The sequence below is a fragment of the Chiroxiphia lanceolata genome, chromosome 3, assembly GCF_009829145.1.
Source record: "Chiroxiphia lanceolata isolate bChiLan1 chromosome 3, bChiLan1.pri, whole genome shotgun sequence".
Lineage (NCBI taxonomy): Eukaryota > Metazoa > Chordata > Aves > Passeriformes > Pipridae > Chiroxiphia > Chiroxiphia lanceolata.
This window is the reverse complement of record NC_045639.1, coordinates 53,117,485-53,130,249: the sequence shown is the minus strand read 5'-3', so window position 1 is coordinate 53,130,249 and position 12,765 is coordinate 53,117,485. Positions and strand designations below refer to the sequence as shown.

At 42.9% G+C, this 12,765-nt stretch overlaps 1 protein-coding gene across 1 annotated transcript in view; it reads right to left on the bottom strand.

Annotated features, from left to right (window-relative positions):
- The window catches only part of TIAM2 (TIAM Rac1 associated GEF 2), a 168,764-nt gene extending 167,833 nt beyond the window's left edge, over positions 1–931 (bottom strand). The window contains 1 exon segment of the mRNA XM_032682222.1: positions 832–931. The gene's annotated coding sequence lies outside the window, so the exon portion shown is untranslated.
- Between the last annotated feature and the right edge of the window lie 11,834 nt (positions 932–12,765).

Genomic DNA, 12,765 nt, shown 5'->3' with positions numbered 1-12,765 from the left:
GATTCATACACACGGCTCTCTTGGTAAATGACAAGAGCTCTGCAGACACGCAAAAAGACAAAATTTACTCCACATTATTAAGATTCGGTACAAAAATCACCAAACCATTTGCACCAGGCTCAAAACTATTTCCACAAATCCGACCTTCTGAAATTGTCGTTGTTCACTACAGTTTCCCTTTTCACCTCTTTCACTTTGAAAGCTCGCCCGCCGCAATCATCTTTAAACCAAGATCCGCGCCAGCAAACCTCTTCATTTTACTAACATTCTGCTCTGCGTTTTCCCAAGCTGCTGTGCGCAGCGTTGCGCGGCCACCCCTTGGGGGAGCGAGGTTCCCCCGTAAGCGCCCACCGAAGTGCCGGGCATAGGCACAAGCATGTGCCAGCTGCCGGACTCCCTGCAGGGGCACTAGAGTGCCCCGTGTGCCACCGATGGCCAGCGCCCGCGGACACGACGCGGGGAGCGCTCCCGGAGCCGGGGACACTCATGGACGGAGCCCCCGCGCTGTCGCTCCCGCCGGGCCGCCTCAGCCCTGCGCGGGGCGCGGATCGTGCGCGGCCGCGGCTCTCGGCTCTTTGTTCGGCGACGCCAGAGGCCGGAGCGGCCGCGCCCCGCGGAGCCGGGCAGGACGCGGCTCAGCCCCGGGGGCGCCGGCGGGGCGGCAGGAGCCCGCGGAGCCGGGAGGCAGCCGGACCCCGTCCCGCGGCCGCGCAGCCGTCCGCTCCCGGCCGCAGAGATGCACGGCGGAGGACAGGTCTCACCACAGACAGACAGACACGCGGTAGCTCCTGCCAGGGGCTGCCAGCCCGCCGCCCATCCCCTCTCTCTTACCTGTCCGCGGGTGCGGAGCAACCACGAGGACTTAATCTCCGCGGCGCGCCCAGCTCCCAGCGGAGAAGTTTCTACCCCTACTTCGCTCCTTGCAGCCACAGCGACGCTTTCCTCGCCCGCCCACTCCCTCCGCTCCTCCCTCCCTCCGCTCCTCCGTCCCTCCCGTCAGGATGGGGGCGGCGGTCCGGAGCGCGGTCCGACCCCGCCCCGCGGCTCCTCCAGGCCGGGCTGGCACCGCGGGACGCCCGCGTGTCCCCCAGCCGTGGGGGCTGCGGTGCGGGACGGCTCGCCCAGCGGTCAGGCTGCGGGGCTGGGGGACGTGCCCGCCCCGGTGGTGCCCTGGGAAGGGCTGGGCGAGCTCACCTATACCTGCTGGCCCCAGCAAGGGCAAGCGAAGGGTGCAGGATGCAGGTGTTGCCACCCCATCCTCCTCTGTTTGCCCGAGCAAGCCCTCCTGTCTTTTAGTCTTCGTTTATTTACAAACTTAACTGCGAGTTACCTAGCCGGTTAACACAACAGCAGGAGAAATTAAACCCAGGAGAAACCTCACACTTCTCAGGTTTTTCCACACACAGGTTTCACATGGAAGAGAAACCACCTGGGATAGCTCTTCTAAGAGGGGTTACACAGCTGAACGAACTCCAAAGGGAACGGCTCCGGCAGCGCAATTCGTGCAGATATTTAGGAAGGCTGGGACAGGTTCCTGCCTCTTCTCAGCGGAGGTATGAGGGCAGAGAGAAACAGACACACCATCTACAATTGTCTGCTCTGTTCGATTCTCCTGATGCACTTATTACCATTATTGCAACGTGCAAGCACAGCTCTGACCCGTGTTACATAATTAACCTTTATTGTGTTGGTAACTCTGTCACTCTACGCAGGGCAATTGTGAACATGGGGAGAAGGGCTTGATGTTGGGATTAGCCAGTTGCTGTTTTCCTCTCCTGACAATTTTTGTTTGGTTTCTCTCCAAAAAAACAAGATCAAAAAAGTTCTTTGCCATAGAGAGCAGCATAGTGAATGTTGTGGTAGGCCTTTGTTCCTCAGCTAGTCTGTGCCACAGACAGCCCTTAAAGTTTCTTCTCCAAGCAGGCTACACCCTATCTTCAGAGAGGCCCAGTGCATCAGAGTAGCAAAACTGGGTGGAAGTCAATATCTACAGAAGGTTGAAGTGGAAAGCAGAGGACATATATTCATGGTAGACTCAGCTTCTTAGACAACACACTATGCTGGAGTTTTCTGCTGGCTTCCTGCCTGCAATTTTTTTTTCTGTAATCTAGTGAAAGACGGAGTCATCAGAAGAGACTTTTCTTGCCAACAAGTGCTTTCTGTCAGAAAACACTACCTGCCCACTGTAGGACATCTAAGTGCGTGTCAGTGAGGGTTCCTGACATCACTCCTCCCCCACATACTAATTTAGCCAATTGTGATTATGACATTTCAATGAAGAAATCTGTACTATGACTATGAACTCTTTAAATATAAAGCACTAAATTGTTGTAAGACTACAATGAGTGGCATCTCCTACTGGTATGGTTTCCTCTATTGATCTAACAGAGAGCATTTAAGCTAGATATACTGTCTAGAGAATAGGAATATACCTCATTGCCATTACTGATAAAGGAAGCAGAGGAGCATTGCAAAACTATTATATTATGAGAATTTTTTATTATGTGAGGGTGAAAATGAGAAGTATCAGTCAAGTATTCGTCAAAAATCAGGCTCTTTCATTGTGTTTAAGGTAATCGGTCAGAAATAAGTAGACTTTCCACACAGGGTGGAAAGAGTCTGCTGAAGGTTATGCAGAGGGGCCATCTGTACCATATTTTAATTTAACCAATGTCCTCATGGACAGAGGTCTCTGTTGCATAATTGATGCATTTAATTTGGGGTTGGGGTGTTTATCCTGTTCCAGATCACCTTCTCCTCCCTGTGGATAGTTTTTCTTCTTTATACACCTGCAATTAGAATATCGCTTTGGCTTTGTGCAACACCCCTCAAAAAAGGCTCTAGGGACAGACTTTCAACTGGTGACCATGGTGCTGGATTTATGTGCTGAGCAGGAGATGGAGCAGAACAAGTCCATGGAGAGCTGTTGGAAACAGTGGCAGTACTGCTAATATGACATATGAAAAAGTCATACAAAAAGTCATATGGAAGCTCTTAAAAACTATTTGTTCTTCAACAGCTACCTCTCGATCTTTCAGGATTGTTCCAGGATTGTGTTCCCAATTTATTTTTCACAGGCCTGAGAGCTAACTACTTACTTTTAAAAAGAAAAAGAAGCTTGAATAGTCTTACATTCAAATAACCTCTGGAACTAGGAATTTAAAAAACAAACTGAATATCATTAAAAATACTGATATCTGTGGTATTGGTAGCATTGCAGCAGTGGTGATGAGGCATTATTGCCCCTCTGAGCCATACACCTTTATTTTGCTTAATAGATTATGCTTATAGTAACTTCATATTAGTGATAAATGCAGTTTGTAGTGTACTTCAAAGATGAAAATCTTTATGTTTACAAATGCTGAACCACTTGCCCATCAAAAAAGACACAAGAAAATGTTGTACCAGAAAATATCATCTGCTGTCATGAATACTTAAAGGTAGCATCACTGTCAAATGCTCTCAATACTGTAAATTTACTCTTAAGGCCACCATTAAAATTCCTGAGAACGTCACAAAATAATATGTCCCTTGCAGACTCATATATTACAATGTTTTGTGGTCTCAGATCCAGCCTTTACCTCATGACTCACTCAAGCAAAACGTCTATTGAAATAAATGGGAATTTGGCAGAAAAAAAGATGGAGATGGGCCAAAATCAGAAGAGGGATGGAAATACTCTTTCAAGGCAATTGAATTCTTTATGTGGATCCAAAGTTTGCTGTTCACAGCTTAATTCTCAAGTGAGATTACTGAAGGACTTCCGATGGGACTTCAGCCATCATGTCCTGGCTAAGTAGGCTTTAGTGAACACCATCTGTGATTGCTCCTCATGCACACCAGCTTCCCAAGGCACACAACAGAGTGTTATTTTTGTAAGAATATTCAGTTCCCCCTTTTTGCCCTGTATTGGTTGGTTTTCCCTCTCAAGGAACCATTGCGTTAGAAGTTTCTTCAATCTTAACCACTTTTATCCTCCTCCCTTTGGTTTGCTGTGGAGCAGCGTGTCTGACTGACTCAGTGCTTGCATGGATTTCATCTCAGTCGTTGGTGTTCCTGCTTGTCCTCGATGTGTCTCTCTCTCTCCCTTTTAAGTAGTGAAATCCTTTATCTGTCCCCTCCTGACCTCCCTGTATGTCTGGCTTCTGGGCATCTGCTTTACTTTTGTTCTCTGCCCTCCAGGAGCCGTCCGTGCTCCATCCGGCTGCAGTGGCTGGTCATCATTGGGTCTGCCTCTGCCTGTTACCCTCAGTGCTTCCGGAACCCCCAAATCCCCAGCACAAGTGGTACAGACTCTGGAGCTGCCTATTCCCTAAATTTCAACTCATAAAATCTGATGTTCTGCCAGTCAGGAGCCTAGGACCCCTTAAATATTTGGGATCTTTCTATCCTTTCTACTCTTCTTGTCCATGCAGTATGGAATCACACAAACAAGTTCTAGCTCTGTTATTGGAAAATTATATACGTGATGCAAACCATCAGGTGGCAAATACTCTACATCCTGTTCAAATGCACTTTCTTTCAACATATTTAATGAAACACAGTCTCTAAGAGTGTAATTAAGACAGAACACATTTTCACCGAGGGTAAATTAGTAAAGGTAAATTAAGGAATATGAAAATGTTTCTCTTCTACTCTCTGCATGCGCACACATGCACAATACACACAAACACACTTGGGGAAAAATGCCCATCTCCAACACATCATCAAAACAGTGTTTTGGCTTCTGTGCCCCCTCTACTGGCTGGCCTTAATGTACCTGTATTAACAAAGTTACTTCAAAAAGTTATACTGAAATTATTGATGGTGCTGGCACCTTAGCAAAATTGGTCAACTAATAAAACTACTACAAAGAATAAGAATCTTTACCAATCCTGCAGAACACTAACTCATACTTATTTGTTCTGAACATATATTCAGACTCAAAGTATTTTTAAAATGTTAAGACAAGAGATGTCAAAAGCTGACGGAGCAGAGTAAAAATGCCTAAGAAAAGGAGCATCTTCAAAACACAGATGTGTGTAGGTGGGATCTTGCATTAATTTTTCTGTAATTTCCAATTTTTTGATTGAAAGACTTCCTCTTTTTGTGTTTTTCCCCATTAAAAACAAATTACAAAAACTGATTTATCATTCTGCATACTATATAGATCCAAATATACACATTTGTCAATATTTTGAGCTTATGCATTGAAACTTTTAAGGGAAGATGTAATTTCAAAAATAAATCATAAAAAAATCCAGAAAAATAAAATTAAATATTTGATACAAGCAAAAGTACATACAGAGGGAAACAGACAAAGCCATAAAACTTAGATAACAGTTCCATTAGAGCCATGCTCAGCATCTGGAAAACCTGGACTGAAACCTGCACTGGTCTCGTTGACATCAGTGTGACTGGTCTTTTCCAGCCAGAAGCTTTCAACAGGAAGGCAAAGCTATTCAAAGCATGTCCAAATCCCTGAGGACTCACCAGTTCCAGTTCAGGTGTGAAAAAGGACCAGAGCAGAACTAGCTGTGGGGCTGAGAGGCCTAGAGAGTAACAAGAGTTACTCTAAAGAGTTTGAGCTGGAACATTTGAGAGAAAAAAGTAGATTGTCCCACTCCCTAAGGAGTTTTTATTAATTATTAAAAGAGAAAATATTTATTGTTTAAACAGCTGAAGTACAGTTTAATTCAAGATGTTACGAATCAAGAACTAAAGGTATCTTTCTTAAAAAATATGTATAGAAATCGATAGCTGTTCTGCAGTTTTATAATTTTAAAAATAGCAGAAAAAGTTGCCTTAAAGGGAAAATGAACAAGCTTCCTAAACCCCTCTTGCTCATTACCCCCACACGAGACTTACTGCAGACAAGGCTCATGGCCATGGCATTATTCTCAGGGAATACTTTGCACATGGCTAGGTACCCAGAACTATATCACTGCAAGACAAAGCCACTTCTTTGCATTGACAATGGAAATGAAAGCAATGACTTTGTGTTCTTTAAAATAAGCAATACACAGGCTAATTTCTGCTGAACTTCAAGTCTCCTGCAAGCACATCGCTGCCTCCCCTGCACTCACCCTGCCATGTACACGGCTCAGCTCACCACCAGTCTGGCATTATTTTAGAGCCCCTTGCTGTTAATTCATGCAAACAATGCAAGAACAAAAATGTTTTCTCTATTCTTTAAGCCATTGCACCAGCCAAGACAGTCAGGGAGCAGTGCATAGCCATGTGTGTGTGGAGTCTCTCAGGGACCCCCCTGCATGACCACTTCCAAGTCCATGTGCCCTCCCTCAGGTAGGAGAGGCTCACCAAACCTGCCAGGTCCTTGTCTTCTCAAACCCCCATCGTCTGCACAGAAAATGCCCTGGCCAAAGTCTTCAACAAAAGAGTGCTCCAAGGCCCATCTGGGATGGTAGTATTTTTCTAGCGCAACAAATCACGCTCAGAAGCCCTTGTCTGTAAAGCCAATGCAGTTATATATTGAATTGTCACATTCATCTTAAGTCCAAAAAGCAACACCTTTTCAAAAATGTTGTGTGAGGGCATCCTCTGGTGAAGCCTCTTTGCCCTGTTAGACACCATCAGAGAGGGAAGATAAGGAAATGGCAGCCTCTGGAAAACGCAAGGTCATCCCTAATTTTATAGTTTTCGAAAGCTCTACTTAAAAGCTTCCTGTGTGAGAGGCAAAGCTGGGTCTATCAGCTCATTTGAGATGCTAATTTCCCTTTGAGATACCAATTTCACTTTATGATACCAAAACTTTGAGTTTTAGCACATTCTCAGAACACTGATGGAGAGATGATGGGTGAGAGTCCATATCAAAGTCTTTCTCAAGCTTTTATCATGTTTGGACATTAACATTTTTCCAGTCAGAAATGGCAGAACTGCCAGGACTGCTGACCCAGCTCCTGTCTTTTAACGAGCTGGCACTGATACCATCACTGGTACAAAAGATACTGCAATCACATCGTATCTTATCTTTCAGGGCAGGGTGTTTACAGACTCTTCATTTGAGTTATTGTATTAGCACATGCCAGCCTGTAAGACAGCTCCAAAAAGGGACTGTTCTCTCCACCACTTCATTTAGGTGTCAGCATTTAGCTTCTGTGCTCATTCTGGTCTTTTCTTCTTCTCCTTCCATTGATTCCTGTTGTTATATTGGATGTGTATAAATCCAGTTCCCCTGTGAATTTATTAGCCCATTACTACTAGGAAAAAGAAAAGGATAATCTCCCCTTTCTCCATTTCTACCAGCAGACATGACTCAAGATAGAAGAAAGGGGCTGATTAATTATACAGAAATAGGATTTTTTTTACACATTAACTTTATAAAACAAACACATGTTTAAAGGAACTTTGTAAAGGTGCTTTCTCCCTTGCAATTTCAGAGATGTATTTATTATTTGTAAAGAAAGCATATAAGCAGTGTTATATGACTAATTTTTCTTTTCGGTCCTCAATACGTGCCAAAGCATGTTTAACATATTAGTTTAAAATGCATAATCCATGCTTTCTTGAATGTATCTTTCAAGAAAGCCATAGACATGGCTTTGTAAACTGACTAGAACAACATCTCTCTTCTTCATACAATCAACACTATCTGACCAAGATTTTTGGCATGAACTTTGAGGCACAGTAAGAAAAGTGTAACACTATCACTCATTACCATGGTTTTCATCTCTGGTTCCTGTCTGTCCCAACATTCACAGCCAGGACAGAGCCAGGCAGCTGTGACTTGGTTTTTACATTAATTCACTGCTGGCTCAAAAAAAGGGTGTGTTCTAATTAGGTTCCAGATTTTAATAGACCAAAGCATGTGCCTACGTGTTGTCCTGAACCAAGATGTCATCTGGAGTCCAGCCCTAAACTGCCAACACACACAGAGTTTCTTTGGAGGCCTCTTATCCAAAATCTAATAGTTGCTTAGAAAAGTAAAAAAACCCAAACCCAACCATCCAAAACACTCTGGCCAGATACAGGCATGAGTTGTGAGATATAAGATTGCATATATTAGAGGACTTCTAGATATGCTGCATGTCCTGGCCTAACCTACAACACACGACTGAACTTCTTCCTGGAACAGGAAAATTATGCTATTGCTCTTTCCTATGTACTGTAGCATTTGGACTCACAGAGCTGCCCAGTGGTGACTTATTTCTTCTGTTTGCCACCAGTTGCTCCAGAGGAGTGCTTGAGCAAAGGGTCAGCATTATGTGCCTGTGAGGCAGACTGGTAACCTTTTACATAATGAGCCTGTACCACTGAATCCCAGACCACAAATTTCTGCAGCAGGCAGATTTTTCATAATTAAATCCTGATGAGGAACACAGACCTTAAAAGCATTGTGTTAGTCTGTACTGTTCTTTGCAGACAATCATGGAGCACAACAATAAGGGTCTAGCTGTGTGACTCACAGCTCTGACTTTTACTGATTTACACCAGGCAATCCAGAATTCAGGCAGACACCCAATTTTCCTCATCCTCTATTTTGGATTCACGCTGTAGATGTCATTTTAGTCCTTTTGAGGGCTGGCAAAGGACAGATTGGCTGGTTTAATTCTTTCCCTTCCTTCTTAGGGGTTTTGTAGGGGTTTTCATCGCCGTGAAATCTGAGTACCTATTTCCTTCTTGATTTTCAGAGGCAAAGAGGGACATATGGATAATTCTAGTGGAAAGTTTGATGGAGTCCTTGTCAGCACAAGGAATTCCTAGAGAAATGAGCTGGTGGGAGACAAGGACTGACACTGGGTTTAAAGAGGAGTGTTTGGTAGGAAACTAGGGACAAGCTGGAAGACACAGCCAATGATATAATTAAAGCACATCCTGAGCAGCAGCGGTGGATTGTACTTATGATCGCCAATGAAGGCCCTGTGAACATAGAAGAGATGACACTTCATGGCACTGACCACTTGTATTAGGTGACTTGTGAGCCTATTGCACAGTAGTCTCTGTGTGAAGGGGGTAGTTTTACTTGGAATGACTCACAACCCACTAATTGCACCTTCAGCATCTGAGCCACGAGGAGGAGTTGGTGTGAGAGTAGTCCCCAAGAATTTAAGAGGGAAGGTACTGCTTGGTCATTAAACAAAGGTCTTTGATAGGCAACTGCTTTTTATCTTCCCTTTACATTCACTGAGCTTAATTTACCAGGTTTTTGTCTCATTTGCTGTTCTAATCACTCATTACTTCATTCCTCTGTCAATTCGAAACCTTTGAATAACCAGGTTACAGGCATTCATTGTCAGTTAGTATTTACTTCCTTCTTGACTAAGTGTTGTATCACTTAGTGATCAAATTTTTTTCCTGGTCTTTCCCTTCTCACATATTCACAAACAGCAAACATATTGCTCCTCAGAGAGAAAGATTTTAAAGAATTTTCTTTGGGAGAACTGAATTTTTCTCCACTTTCTGAAAAGATCAACACTGCCATGAAGGCACACCTTGCTTGTCCTCCTAGTGTGGTAGGAATGAGCATTGCTACTACACCTTTGACATTCCAGCAGAACTACCCCAAGGCTGAGCGAGCTTTTCAGGCTACTTTGAGGCCTTGCCGGTGAGAAGGCAAGGCCACTGCTGCTACACTCCACCCAGGGCTCAGTGAACATCAAACACACCCAGAGGGACATCAGATAAGTACAGTGTGTGGCCAGAGAGACGAGTCTGGACGGTATGAATGAGAGGAGAACTTGGCCTCCTTTTTGTTTCTTTTTGGAAGCAGAGAGGAAAAATGGGCTGTGGTAAGATGAAGACCAGTAAAAAAATTTCTGGATTTAGCAGGACTGGAATGTGCTGGTGTTCCTCATGGGCCAGGGCTGACTAGCCTACATTCCTTGTCTTTCTCTTAACCACAAGTCAGCTGAGCATGTAAATTTGAGATTGAGGCATTTGAAGTCAGTATTAATTAGAGCACAGCACCATATCCCTTGGACTGCATGGAAGTTGATGTGACAATAGACCTAGGTCTTATTTCTTGGCACTAAACACTCTTTGGTGCTATTATATTATGGTACATAAAACAATGAACCCATAGCAACAACAGCATAAACCCCAGATCTGTTAACTACAAAGTACAACCAAGAATTATCTTTTTAACATTTCTAAATTGCTTTCAGCCTGGTTTATAAAGAAACAAGACTTAAGTGAATTGATATTTATCTACCCATCCATCAGCTTTCCTTATCATCCATGCTGCTACTTGCAACACCATTTGAACTTTTTAATCAATTTCAAACAAATGTAGTGAAACATATCTCAAAACTGCCCACATTTAGTGTAAATCTGTTAAGGAGATGGAGAAGTGGCCACATTAATGCTGCTAGTGATAGAAAGGTAGTCATCACCTTTTTCTTTCATTTGCTCTGAAGGGATTTAGGAGAAGCAGTTGGCCAATTAGCACTAATGCAGGTGGCTGCCTAAACAGCAATTTCTGCATGGCTTCTGAAAAAGCCCCAAAACACAGTGGTTTTTGCTCAGTTGCGGGGATAACTAAAGGTAGAAGACCTATGAAGGGCCTGGAGGTAGTGGAGAATTGGCCTGAGGGAGCTGTTGGTGATTATGGGGATGTGGATGCGATGGGAATGCAGAATGAGCTCTCATGCTGTTTCTGGAAGTAGAATTGAATGTAGGAAAATATGATGCAAGTTTATAGGGAGGGTACAACAGAGACCCAGAAAATAACCCACTAGAACAGACAATTTCTCTCATCCAGCTGCTTCAGATTCATTCCCTTGTGGAATTCCACCAAAATCCTCCTTGCTATGCACTACAGCTTCATCACTGCAGCTAGTAACTGCAGTTGTTGAAAAAAAAAAGTCAAGATTTGACTGCATATTTAATTTTCCATCTTATATGTGCTTTGGAAGCTTTTGAAAAGCACTAATCTTAAATATTATATGTTGGCTTGAGTTCAAAACCCAGGAGCAGTTTAGGTCCTTTTGTTTTTTTGCCTTTTTTTTCCCCCACTCTCTCAGACTCTTTCAGACATGTAGTGAAAATGAACTATCTGACAAATGAATGTATGCTGCTTACTTTGCAATAAAAGCTAGGCTTTCCTTCTGTTCAGTTCTCAAGATGATTGTTAATAATTACATACACATATAAATATTAATATATACACATAAAAACATTCAGATAGATTGGGTATTGGTTTGGGTTTTTTTCAAGAACGCCCCTCCATGTGAATGGTTTCAGGAGGAGCTAACTGGTTTGCACACACTTTCCACACATGAGCCAACTTTGGTTTGACACGAGACAGCTTAAAGCAAGAACTGAAACACCAAGTGTGCCAGTGCCAGCCCCCTCAAGGGTACAGTCTCTGAACTGAGAACAGCAAAGGCTGATGAGTTTTGTCTCCAGAAGGACCCCAGACACAGCCTCTGAGTATTTATGGAGATAAAACACAAATAGTAGGACAAGTAGGAAACAAATACACAACACCCCTACCTATTTCTGCCTACTGGGAGCCTTTGCTTTTTCTCACTGTGGGAGGGGACCCCGTGCTTTTAGAGGCAGTTTTAAAGACCATGAAGTCTAACTGTGCTTCCTGTGCATTAATTTTAGAGGTGTGCATAGTTCTAGGGGGAACATTTCCCAGAGATAGCCAGCCTTTTAAGACTGTATAAAGAAAATCTAATGCTTTATGCACAGGACACAAGCAGCCTGAAGCATATTTCATTATCTGATCCTTTTGCAAACATTGAATAAGCAGTTGTCACAAGTTACTAGTGGAATACAACCCACCTAAGTGATTGGGATTTTTCCAAGCCTCAAGAAGATGGTGTGGCAAAGCATTATCTAAGCTCCAGACCTCCAATTAAAGACCTCCAAGATTTGTGTGTGATTTGTGATCACACAGTAGAGTTCTGAGAAACGGTTTTATGTGTAAATAACTAGGAACGCCCTTCTCAAATGTGTAATTTACCTCCATAACAGATATTAAAAAAATCATTTCTATATATGATGGGATAGAGATGGAGCTAACTCAGAAATGATGTGAAGAGAAACTGATATCTACCATTATTGACCTTGTGGGGTTAGAAACAGTTCCTTTATTTGTCCAAGAAATATACTGTAAAGCCTACCAGAAAGACATAAAAAAACTGACTTTAATGAAAAACTAATAAAAAAATTTCTTTGCTTAGCTTAATTTTTTTTTTCTATTGTTCTGGTATGCACATGCTGGTTCAGTAGCATAATTATTTTTGGACAATTCTCATTATTTGTAAACCCCATGAGGGTAGAACAATTAAAAAATAATAATCTATGGATTTCCAATGAATTTCTGCATGGTGACAGAGAATTGTGTAGGTCTGATTTTGTGTGTACCAGATATGTTTCTGATTCTCTCACTCTGCAAAACTGCATAAAGTGTCTAAAGTCTTTTTACTTTTCATAATTCTGTCCTTAAATAGGCTGAAAAGAAGTTATGATTCTCCCTTGCCTACTGAATTTCCCCTGAGCTGACTTGCAATATTGCTGCCCTTCCCTTGGCTCAGTGCATCCTTGATATATAGTCTTTCTTCAGCACAAGGAAATCTCATGCACAAATGCCTTTAATGCAAAAGGATGGGGTATAAGTGTGTGAAATACATACATGTGAGGATGCAACTCTGCCTAGCTTTGCTGAAGATTTAACGCACTCTTTATGGTTATTCTGCAACAGCAGAACAGTCTCATCCACTAGGAAGCCTTCTTCACAATAGTCCTGCTATCCAATATCCAATATACAAAATTAACTGGAAAATAAACAGCACTGTACACAGGCAAGTAACCTTT